Source organism: Mercenaria mercenaria, chromosome 14 (genome assembly GCF_021730395.1).
Source record: "Mercenaria mercenaria strain notata chromosome 14, MADL_Memer_1, whole genome shotgun sequence".
Taxonomy (NCBI): Eukaryota; Metazoa; Mollusca; class Bivalvia; order Venerida; family Veneridae; genus Mercenaria; species Mercenaria mercenaria.
The window spans coordinates 28,874,088-28,886,667 of record NC_069374.1 but is presented as its reverse complement, the minus strand read 5'-3'; the positions used below and the strand labels follow the sequence as shown (position 1 = coordinate 28,886,667).

General features: G+C 32.6%; 1 long non-coding RNA gene across 1 annotated transcript; it reads left to right on the top strand.

The window, feature by feature from the left end:
* Positions 1–7,745: 7,745 nt before the first annotated feature.
* LOC123527118 (uncharacterized) lies at positions 7,746–10,874 on the top strand. The gene is made up of 3 exons (XR_006681639.2): positions 7,746–7,926; positions 10,094–10,204; positions 10,756–10,874. It is a non-coding gene; the product is annotated as an uncharacterized LOC123527118 (long non-coding RNA).
* Positions 10,875–12,580: the final 1,706 nt, after the last annotated feature.

Here is a 12,580-nt window from a genome sequence, read left to right as displayed (position 1 = left end):
ACTCCTCATAACAATAAATATAACCTCTGCGTTCTCAACACGCAGCCTTCCCTATAATAAACCCAGCACGCGGAGGCACACATGACCAACACGCACATCCACACCCTCAAAGGACAAAACGAACAAATCAAAACACTGTCGGGCACCGCCTTAAAACGATCGGAAAGTTAACTTAATTTTCATTATTCGCTAAACCACTCAGAAACACTTTAACACTAGCTGTTATGATGTCAAAGTTTATGAATTATCACTTACTATATAGCACAATAATGTTCAATTATCTCAAAGGCACTGTGCTTTTTAATCAAATCATAGTCATTATACAAAGGACTATGCACCATAATACATTCTATAACTGAATATTTCCAGCTTATAAAAAATCCTCTCATGTCAACAATTATACACAAATCATAATCAGGTAGATACATATCAATTAAAGAATGAGATAAATGAAGGCAAATAATGAGTTAAACAACATGAATAGAACGTAAATTAATAATCATAAACATAGGGGGAAAACTTAAAACGTGTGGGATGAATTTTCGTCATGTAGACTTGTGACACGCATCTACCAAACTCAGCTAGTGGCGCCAGAAACGTAAGAATGACGTAATAAAAACAACACTAGCCAATAATGTTTTTTTGTAAGAGACAACCAATCACAGTTTTGGATTCATGCTGAAACCGAAACGTAATCGTCGTTAATTGATTATTTTAAACTGGATTAAAATACACAAATCAACTCCTCCCCGGAATAAGAAGACTTCTGACGATAATGAACTTAATGCTGTCATCACGTGTCACGACAGATTAAATATTACAAACAGGTAACGTTTAACTCGAAGGACCCTATGACCGTATGAATTTAAAGCTCAAATCAACCGCCATTACGTCTTTCAGATGATAATTAATTTCTTTAAAATAATTATCAAAACGAGAATGGACCACAATCTTGACGAAAAGGTTTTCTTTCCTAATAAGAACAATTGCATTAATAAATAAATTTTGCTAAATCTGAATGAATAGAAACTGATGAATTTTGATTACCGATGTCATTGGTGCATATATGAAAAAATAATATCTCGTTCGTATAACTGAACTTGTTTCCTGCTTACAAGAACAGATAACTATCCGGTGGTCGTCCCTGGAAAGGACTTACTAAAACTCCCACAATCGGTGGTAGGTTTTAAAAAATCTCCTTCAATCATAACTCTGCGGATGTCTGTAATTAGAAAAAAATGTGATTAAAGTTATTCAAATAATGAAGCATATTTACGTATAGATATCAGTTACAGACGTATTTTAAACATCTACCGTAGCATTTATACATAAGATTTGAAAATAAACTGTCATTGCAATTTGCGACATGAGCAGTTCGTCTTCATTGACAATCTGATAACAATTTATACCACTGTCATGTAATGTGACAAAATGTTAAGCTGGTGTGATAAAACACACAGATCCAAAGAATTGATAAATACACAGATCCATCTTACATAAACCATCTTTCGCACAAAGTCTTTTCTAATGGCAAACAACAACATCCAAAACAGGTCTCTAATATGTTAGAAGAGACACACAAAAGAATAATTACGATCCCTAGTAAATATCAACTATTTCTGTTACGACTCTACATAAATCACTTAATTCGAAACATATAAAACAAGTCAATTTAAACATTTTCTTGTACTTTTTGTAACATTACTCAGAAGCCAATTAATTTGATGAGGTCTGCAGGGATTTCTAACCTGAAAGCTTGGGTTGCCAAACTTCTTCTAAAGGAATGAGTACAATAAACGTTAAATTCTAGAACAATATCTCTCATAACTGAACGCAACTTCGAAAGCTACATTTGATAAGTCACTGATTTGTCTTAATTAAAAAAAACATCAATGTGTTCTGGTGCGGGAATATGTTTAATCGTTAGTTTAAAAGCTGTGACCGGACATACCTTTAAATCATTAGAGGAGTGTATAGAATTCTTTCTACGGCTTGTTTAGTTTTTGTCAATTTCATCGAAACTGATCTACTCAGAGAAACTTTCAGCTTTCCGTAACAAAAATTTGGTGTCTAACAAGTTTTTTAGAAGTAGGCATTTAATCTGATTTTCTTGACATAAGAAAAAGCAAAAGTAAATAAGCACCAAAACGGGATAACTCTCAATTACCGAAACGTCTAATGTATTATTCATGTTAGTAAAATGTCTGGAGCAATATGTTCGACTTGGTAAACCAAATTTTAATGAAGTTTGACTATACGTTTTAAGGACAAATATATTAAAAATGTAAAATGTAGCATACTTTCAATTGATAGAATCAGTAGATTTGAAAGTTCAACTCAAAATATGTGCAAACAACTGCAACGCTTCAGTTGATTTTCTGCTAAGTTATAATGAAGACAACTAACAATGTTATCTTAGGCTCTTTCATGATCTTCCTGCATAAGTGTTCCTGTTGGAATCCCTAAGATCCCTTCTTAGATTTCCAAGCTGAGATTCTGAATACAATAACAAATAAGATCAACGACTCCGAGGAATGTGAAATATAGAAATTACTATTTATAATACTGAACAACACTCGCGGCTACAAAGCCACAGGTTCTCTGAAACACAACTACCAGATATTAATAAAAAGATTTCTGACACTTGTTTAAGGTTACTATATCTTAACTCATATTCAGGAATGGAACCTAAGTGCCGCCGTAATTCTATTTTCGCTAGCAGCTAAATATTGAGCTGAGCTCTGATTTCAAATTCACTAACTAAGGAATGAAATTATTTCCCAGTGACATACATGTAAAGAAGAGCATCGAGCTTTTCCTGTATTGAGTGTAATACTAAGTTACTAAAATTATTTTGTACTTAAAAAAATGTTCCCCACAAGTGTAAACAAATGATCAATGACAACATCTTGAGAACTACTATGACTATTGTGCAGCTTTCTGTCGGAAATCTAGAATGAAAAAATAACAATTTTCAAATCCTCCAAAGGATCCAAAATCCTCCACAGGATCCAGACAAGCATCAGTATTCAGAAGAAAAACCTGGTTCCAACTATGCTACAAGTGATAACAATGAAACACCACGATAGAATGGTACTAATAAATATGTGTTCCACCACAGAATGTCTGTTAACGTCAACGGAATGTCATGTAGAACATGTTGATGACAGCCGAGCAATTCTCTTTGTTTTCTCGCCACACTTTTACAAGTACGGAAATCTCCTGCAGCCTTTCTGAAGTTGTTTCCATGGTTATTGTCAAAATGTTGAATAAAACACGTACTTAAAAAAAACCTTATGGGAACTCTTGTCTACCGATTCATCTAGACCCCTGTATTCCAGAATTTCACCTGGAGTCAAATAAGCCACATTGACTGTATTTGGTTTTCTAATCCAGCAAAATCAACATTGGGTTTGACAAATATTTATCTGTCCATATGCCTTTTTCAAATCTCTTCTAAACAACAAAGTATATTGATCCTTTGCCACAATCAGGTTAGCAAAATCATCTATCCTTTGAAATATTAACGATAAAATATCACTGACTCCATAACCTCGGATCCCCTTTCTAAATTCCAGTTTGTTCAGTTCTGCCCATTGTTTTCTCGTTTAGGGCAAACCCATTATTTTATCTGGGGACCATGCGCGTTTTCATGGATTGAAGGTTCCATGTGCACCCCGGTATGAACACATCTGCGGATGTCTCTAAATATTTTTATTGAGTTCTGCTCAACCCGGGACTAGAAGGCGTTGACGGTAGCATGCATTTCCCACTACCATCCATGAACAGGCTCAATCAAACCGAGCCTGCAACAGTTTCGTTTCCGTCCTGTTGAGCGATCTGTGGGGTTTCCACTTTTCCATTTTAAAGTTTTCTGAATGTTATCATTAACTGCACTTGTTAACTACTTAAATCTAAAATGAATCTTCTTTCATGAACTGATCTTTTATGTGCAGAATTCAAGAGCGAAATAGAAATAATTTTAAACAGATTGTCCTTAAAATGTCCTCACTGCTTCATATTTCATTCTTTGACCTCATACTTTTCAATTTCTTGTGGAAATTCTGTAGAAACTTAAGTTTTTATACTGCCATGTTTGCCTTGTAGGTGAAAACGTATTTAAAAACTAACTTCTTAAATCTCGCACACAACTAAATCTTTATACTAAAAAACATTTAACCATGACCGTATAAATGCTGTATTGCTTTTTGTATTGACCTTGATGCGCTACTTTAAAACTGTATTTTCCTTAATCTTAAACAACTGCATGTAGTTTGACCATTTTCGAAATATTGAAATAACCTGGGCAACTTTTATTTCTTTACAAATATTACAATTTACATTGTGATTATATATGTGTGTGCGCCCTTTTTTCAGGGAATTTTCATGATTTTAAAAGGAAATTTGGACTGATACTGTCCTCTACTTTTTTCTTATGAGGCCATTTTGGTCTGTTTCAATTGTTAAGCTAATGTGTGTGGGCAGGATATAGAATTTTCGGAAAAGCTCCAATTTACATTTCATATTATGTTTCTTCGAACTTTTTTCTGCTTGAATACAGTTTAAGCATTTTTGGTTCTGACACTCTGATGTGAAATGCTCTTGTTGCAATGTTTTAAGAGATTTCTGAGAACCCATTAAAGATACGTATAATAGTGTCCTGTTTGTTAAGTCTCCGTCTGCTAATAAATTTAAATCTAAATTTTGAAAGGAAATTTGACGACTATCAAATTCGTATCGAAACTGTAAATGCGGATACTTTTGTTTGTTTTAAACTTTGTCAGACACTTTCATTGCACTCCTGGTTTTTTCCTAGGTTTTTTGTCTTTGCTATTGGTTTTCTTTCGTTTTTGATTTTTATGGTAGTATGAGTACTATCTACATAACCATTATTGTTACTACTATTGTCTTTACATTCACTGTCCGATGTAATACTGCTGTCCGCATCTGTATTAGAATCACTAGAACTTTAAAGGTCCACTAGTAACACCCGAACGAGTATTATATAAAAACCAGAGATTATAGCAGAGACTTCACATTTACTATAAATATGCCCCACTGCATCGGATCTGACCAAATAGTCATGAATATGTTCAAGAATAACCAACAAATAAACAAAAGCCTTTTGCCTATTTCAAACCGAAAGTATAATTTCCGACTGTCTACGAGTCTTTGATTTTTTTATAATCATCTATCGTGATTCTTGAAGAAGTTGTTTCTGTTAGTATGTCAGATTGTACTGATTTATGTTTTAAAATATCTATTTTACCTTTTAGCGCATTGACATTCAATCGTTTTACCTCTTCTGATAGTTTGAGTGGCCTTGCCTCTTCGAGGTCGAACTGCTCAAATTCTGTAATGTCTCTATATATTTATCAATTTCTTTTGAAATTTCTCCTTTCAAACTCGACGACGACTTGCGTTTTTCGGTCTTCGAAGATAAATTTGGTAGTGCGATGTTAGTTGTTATCGACGACTCGTTCTTTTTTTAGTCTTTTTAACTTCGTAACTTGGACACAGTAGACTTTTATCTAGCAACCAACACGGTGTATCCTTGGTTCAGGAATTGTCTCAAATAGGCAAATACTCATCTATGTGATCTATGAATATCTTTGTGCGTCAGCTCAAACTGACTAACCATGATTTCGATCTCCGGGCAAGGCGTATGCTCTTAATTACAATTTGATAAAAGACATTGTGTCTGATGTCATTCGTCCTCCGCCTCTGAGTCATGATTTGAAGCTGGTAGTAACTTGAGGAGAACTAGACTGTACAGATTCCAGGAACACTGATTAACTGCCAGCCGTTTCATAACTGAAATACTGTTCAAAATACGGCATTAAACCCAAAACAATTAAACACTGTCTGAAAATTTCAAATCCAAATTGGAATTTTCCAACTACTACTGATAAGTTTTCACTTGTAGATTTGTGACATGTATCTACAAAATTCAACATGTGGTATCAAACACGCAAGGGTGTAGTCACAGAAACAAATCTAGCGAATAATACTTTATTAGAAACAACCAATCACAGATAAGGATTCATGAGGTAAGCTTAAATGTTGAGAAACAGAAAAAAAGATAATAGGTAATAAGGGTAGATTTCTAGGAAGCACAGAGCACCAAAAACATAGCCTCAGAGCCACACATTTGCAAAGTAGGCCCACAACAAAAAAAAGCCGTAATAGAAAAATATTTCAGATGGGTTGCTTCAAAAATCTAACAAGTACATAAAATGTATGCCAAATATAGATAGAGGGGGAGAAAAACAGCGATGGTGGTTAACCCTTACCATGCTAAATCTCTGTAATGAACTTGTCTGTCTTTCAATATGGACAATACCATTAACTGTTAAAAGGGGTCATACCAAAAGTATACTGACTGAATGGCGAATAGTGTAGGTCATGATCAGACTGCACGGATATTGCAGGCTGATCATGATCTGCACTGGTTCCAAAGACAGAATCAATCGTGTCCAGCATGATAAAAGTTTATTAATTATTATTAATTGAACAGAAAGACACAAATTTCAACACGTTTGATTGTTATATCGCAGTTTTGATACGATTAACAGTCGTGCACCATTTCCTATGTAAAAAGATCACTTATTTGTGTGTTAAAATTTGTCTTTACATCATCATAACATAAAACAAGACAATAAAATATGATTTTGGATTATATATTGCAGCACTCAGATTTGGCAGATATTAAGAATGTGTAATAAATGCCTTTTGCCTAGGGAAACGTTTGTTTACCTGTCTTTGACACTTTTATCTTATTGAAATCCTATCACGCAATATAGAAGATAAAAGCAACAACGGTGCCTGAATCAAATTATTTTCCCCGTGTGTACGATACCAAAACGTCATGTTGGTTTGCCACCCTGAATAGTCTCGCATTGAAAATAATGTGTCTCTATCATTTATTGTGGAAAAGTGAACAAAAATATGCCGAATTATATATTTAGAGAAGGTTTAATCATACGGAGTGTAAATACGACTTCTTTACCTTAAGCCTTACTCTGCTTATTGTTGTTATAAACTTTTCTATCCTTCAATTTGGACAGTACTATATGCTGTTTAAGTAGGTGCTAACTAAAAGATAATGACTGAATGGCGAACGGTGCAGACTGCACGGATGTGCCACTAGCGGGCATAGGGTTAAGAAATGTGCAGAGCTTTTGTTTAATCTGTTATTTGTCGTAGACGCACTGGACAGGTTTCCTGTTCTAATAATTTTCAAAAAAAAATTTCGCTGTAGCGAGAATATTTACAAAGAAGTACAATATATTTCCTAACTTTTGATTGAAGAGTAATAATTGTTAATTTTACTATGAAGCAAATCAGCTTAATGCCAAATACCCACCTTTCTACTAGCTGTGTAATGACGGATTTTCAAGGATTTGTTTTCGATCTGTATTCATTTCTTTTACATTTATCGCATATCATGAAATTGAAATAGATATAATATTATGAAAACTTACGTAACTTCAGATGAAACAAGTAATTAATATTTATGTACAGAAAGTCTCGACTAATTGTTTTTGAAACTGTCTTATTTGCATCCAAGTGCATAAATTAGAAAAAAGTGTTTGACACATGTTATAATGAAAATATAACATGATACTGAACATACAGTTTTTTATCAACCGCAGTTGTCCTTGTTGATCGTGGTAATTTTCGTAAACAATATCAATTAGTGACAAGGAAATGAAAATATTCAAACCACAAGAATGTAACCAAAATCCTGTTTGAAGATGACTATTTAAGACCGACTAAATTGTTAAATTTATTATTTCTGGAGTAACACAGTAGTTTAAAAGTCTTCCAGCAGGTTTTACATATTTTTCATTATGAACAAATTAATGCTGGTGTTACTCCTGGTGAGTTGTATCACCATGGTCATCGTTCCCGAGGTAGCCGAAGGTAAGTCCGCTTGTTATTTTGTTTAACATAAAGGATCCTCATCTATTTATCAGTTTTGTTTCTTGAAAAATATCCGTTTTCAAAGTACATTGAATTTAGAAATGATTTATTAATTTTGTAATATAAGACTGTATTTCAAGCAAGATTTGGATTCCTTTAAGTCATGATCACATAGGGAATCAATATATTAATTGTAAAGTTTTGCTTGTATCTTTAATATTTCATCACGTTTAAGATTAATCAAATACAAAAGATATAGCATACCTTTAAACACCCACTTTCTATCACCAGGATGGATCTATAAATGGTTTTACTTGGCATAGGGATCTATGATATACAATACCTAGTGTTATGCTCAGCTATAGAACCGATGAAATTTAACAATTAAAAATAAGTTAATGCAGTGCAAAATTGTACCACAAACACATTTCAATTTCTCGTTTAAAAGATGTACTTTAAAATTCAGCGGGTAAATGTCATTTCATCCTAAATAAATGAATGATTATGGAACTGTTAAAATGCTTTTTAAATGATGTTTCCAGTATTTAATATGTTAAATACATGCAAATATATGGCATAAATATCTTTAAAGATCCACCTTTACTAGCTAGTACTTTGTAACAATGAAGTATTGTCAATGCAAAAAAGCATGTAAAATAACACATTTACAGACTGCCAAAAGTAAAGAATAAAACGCCATACATACACAGTAAAAAGCCCATTCCAAAAAAAAAACGAACTTTGAATAATGTTTCATACGACTGTAAGCAAGTCTGATAGCATATTGAACACTTACCAAAGCAAAAAACAACAGCATTTGAATTATATTTACATTCACCCTATTGTTTTCCGTTATATTATGACGATCATTTTGTATGAACAGCAAAAGGAAGGGGCGTGAAAGTTACGTCAACGCTGCTCAGTGAAAACTGGCAGCTGTTTTGCCAACGTCCGCGTATAGTCAGGGAGAACGGTTTTTGGATAACGTCGCATTTGTTCCGTCTAGTGAGCAGAATGGCCAGAAAGCTGATTTTAATGTGTGCAATTTGTTATATAATCTTGTTTATAAAATGGAAAGAAAATATAACGAAGTACAAGAAATGAAATTATTAGTTTCATTGTTCATGCAAAATGAACAACAGAATAGGATAGACAAATTAAAAATGAATCCCTAGTGCGATTCTTGTATTTTCCGATCCCATTTAGTCGTTTATTTGGCATGAACTCATAAAATATCACTTCTTAAATACGCCTTTGACCACATTTGGAAAAACATTCAATTCGCTTTATTTGTAGCTTCCTTCAAATATGTAGAAATATGTGGCAGTTTAACTAAAACAAAATGTAAATCATTATTTACGACAAGGTTTTTTGTCTTTACTCTTAATCTTGACAAGATATTTTATCTTTACTCTTCCCTTAAAATATCGGACAAAATATAATATTTGTGCAAATAGTTTTATAGTAAAATATTTCATATGTAGTATTTTGTATAGTTTTAGTTGAAAACTTTGATATAGGCTTACCAGACCACATGATTATAAAAGCGATTGACTTGCAAAACGCCGTCACTGACGTCCTATGACGTTAACGCTATTACCTCATATTATGTGAATGTTATATTCTAAAAAGTTGTAGTGGCTGAAAGATTGACAGATAAATAGAATATAAATTACTTCGGACTATTGTTTTGACTTGTTTCAATCTAAACAGTTATTTGGATGAGAAGTGTTCGCTAAAAACATTCAAGAAAAAAGGCAGTAGAAAGTCAAGTTAGGTTTAGAACATGTTTCTGTAATAACAAAATCGATCGGAGCAAAAACGTATAAAATCAAAATGTCATTCATATATTTAATTGTCAAAGCATGAAGTAAATACATAAAACAGTAGAAGTTAAAACAGATAATTTGAGTAGAAAAAGAAAAACTTGTAGTTAAATTGACATGAACATATCTGTTCATGGGCAAAGCATAGATACATGTTCATGCATTTCTAAACAGAGACATTAACAAAAATAGTGCTTTATAAATTAATATACAGTGACAAAAGATTCAGACTTTGTATCTTATTTTACCTGTGCACAACTTCTACATGATATATCTGACAAAACTTAAATTATAACAGTTTCTGCATTGCAATGAAAAAAAAAACAACTCTTTTTTTGCAGCTCAGCGCAGCGGAAGGTGCAAATGTAGACATAGATGTTACCGTGGAGAATACGCACGGGGACGCTGTGGTTATAGGACTCTTTGCTGTAGACGATATTATGGCTAATAAGGTTAGTGCCGAGCTGTATAAATTTGATGCTCATCAGTGTTTTTATCTTTTGTATTTACATAGTGCAACAATAGATATATACATCTTTGGTTTACATGCTAACTATCCTTTCAGGACTGAATACGGTGTTTATACGCTCATAATCAAAGAATTGTTGAGTAAACGAATTGATTAATTGTAGATCAAATTTATATCATCAATTTACAATTTAATACAAAAATAATATATATAATCCTATGTTTTGTTTTGTACACGCTTTCTCCAAAATATATATCGCAATGTCGAAAATATATATGTTAATATAGAAGGCTTACCATTTTAATCAGCATTATTCTTACTGACGCAACTGCTGGCAGATCATGCCATTTACCTTTTGCCAATAGTGTAACAACAAGTTTAGTTAACTTCCAAACATAATGCCCTAATTTGTCAAAGATCTAATTAGTATCAATATTTCAAATTGTCACCATTGCTTGAAATAATTCAAACAAAATAAAATAATAATTAATCGGTAACACGATGTATTTGCAATTGTCGTTTTTGTCATTTCAGGAATGAAGTCGATTGGCGCCAGCTTGAATTGGTCATTTTTTAAAACTTTTTGATGGAGGACTAAAGAACTTTAATTTTATGTTCATGATTCTTAAATAAAAAAAATGCAAGAAATCATATACTTAGTAGAGTGTGTTTTAGTGTCACTTAAAGTGATCCCCGCACCTTCTATCCAATATTAGCCTAAACCTGATAGAAAAGTTTGTTATTATCTTCGGAGCACGCATGTCAGTTGCATAAAGGGTCAACACGACAAGTATGATAATAAGGTAAGAGAAAAATATGAGCACTGGGAACATTTGATATTTAGTTTGCACTTATAATTGAACAAAAGTATGCCATGATACAAATGAAATACCGTGCAGTATAAGTATAGTCATGCACTGTGATAATTGACGCCTCTAAAACAACACTTGCGATTTTGTTAATGCTGTAGCAATGTAAGAATGTAATTAAGAAACTGTTGCATATTTTTAAATATATGTTAGTTATCAGATGTCACAACTGTTTGATTATTATATCGTAGTGTTGGCAATAAGAACGATCGTACACCATTTCATGTATAAAAAAACTTATATGTCCGTTACAATTCTGTCATTTACATCATCAGGATTTACAAACTGAACTCGTTAAAATTACATGATAAAGTCAATTGTAAATTGATATTATTTTGGTAACCTAAATAAGAACATAATAATGTTGTGTATGTAGCATGTTGTGTACGTAGAATGTAAACATAAGAGGAATATTTTGATGAATAGTACTGCTAAGCATGAGATGGCCTTGTGTTATCAAAATAATAGTTGAATCTTAGTTGACGGCGAATACAGTGAATCTAAATGCTACAATTTTACACAAGTATGATAAAGCCGAAAGAGACAGTTTAGGACAAAACGAACACCCGTTCATATAATAAGGTAAGTGTAAAAGAATTCTTACATACGAAAGCTCAAATCATACTATATGTAACAATCAAAACGTTTCAAAGTAAGAACGATAGTTTTATATTCCATTCTTTAACTCTCCCCCATTTATTTGTGCGCTAATACTTTAGGCGGAAATGAAGACCGTATGATATTGTATAAACTTTTTTGTTGTAATATAGAAAGTATAATCAGTAATGTTCCAACAATCAACTTTATGACTTTCATGTTTGAAATTCAGGGAAGAGAATTATACTAAAACAAAATGTAAATCCCTATCTATGAATTATACTAAAATCAACATAGCTGATGTTTGAAGAAGAAGTGTGTTCAAATATATGTTTAGAGTGAAATTAAAACTTTTCAAGAAAATTGTTTATTAAGTATACTGTGTACAACACATGGTAAAACAAATGGGGTTTTCGTGTTCAGAATGAAAAAAAAAATACATAAGAAATTCCAACGTGGTATAATAAAATCTCACAGTCACCGAAATCCATCCTTCATAAATACAAACGAGATGGAATGAGGCATTAACACATAGGAAATTTTAAATCCTACATACCTCAAAGTTGAAATAAAGATAGGAAATCATTAATGTTGCAATCGACTTGAAATCATCTTGTTCGAAAATCGACGTTGGAGTTTTCGAAAATGTAAGTGTACAAAACAAACATCTTTAAAATTTCAAAAGTTCCTTTGGTATTTCATTGAAGATGTTTCCAAACGTTACAGTATCCTGAATTACGTTACATATTTTGTCGTACAAGTCATATGAGAACTTTGTTAATGTTTATATAATTTATTAACTGTATGTATCTTGATAACAACAGTCATATGTCATTCAATACTTAAATAAAATGCCATTAAGCATTGCAATGAGCTATATTTATAGCAAATTT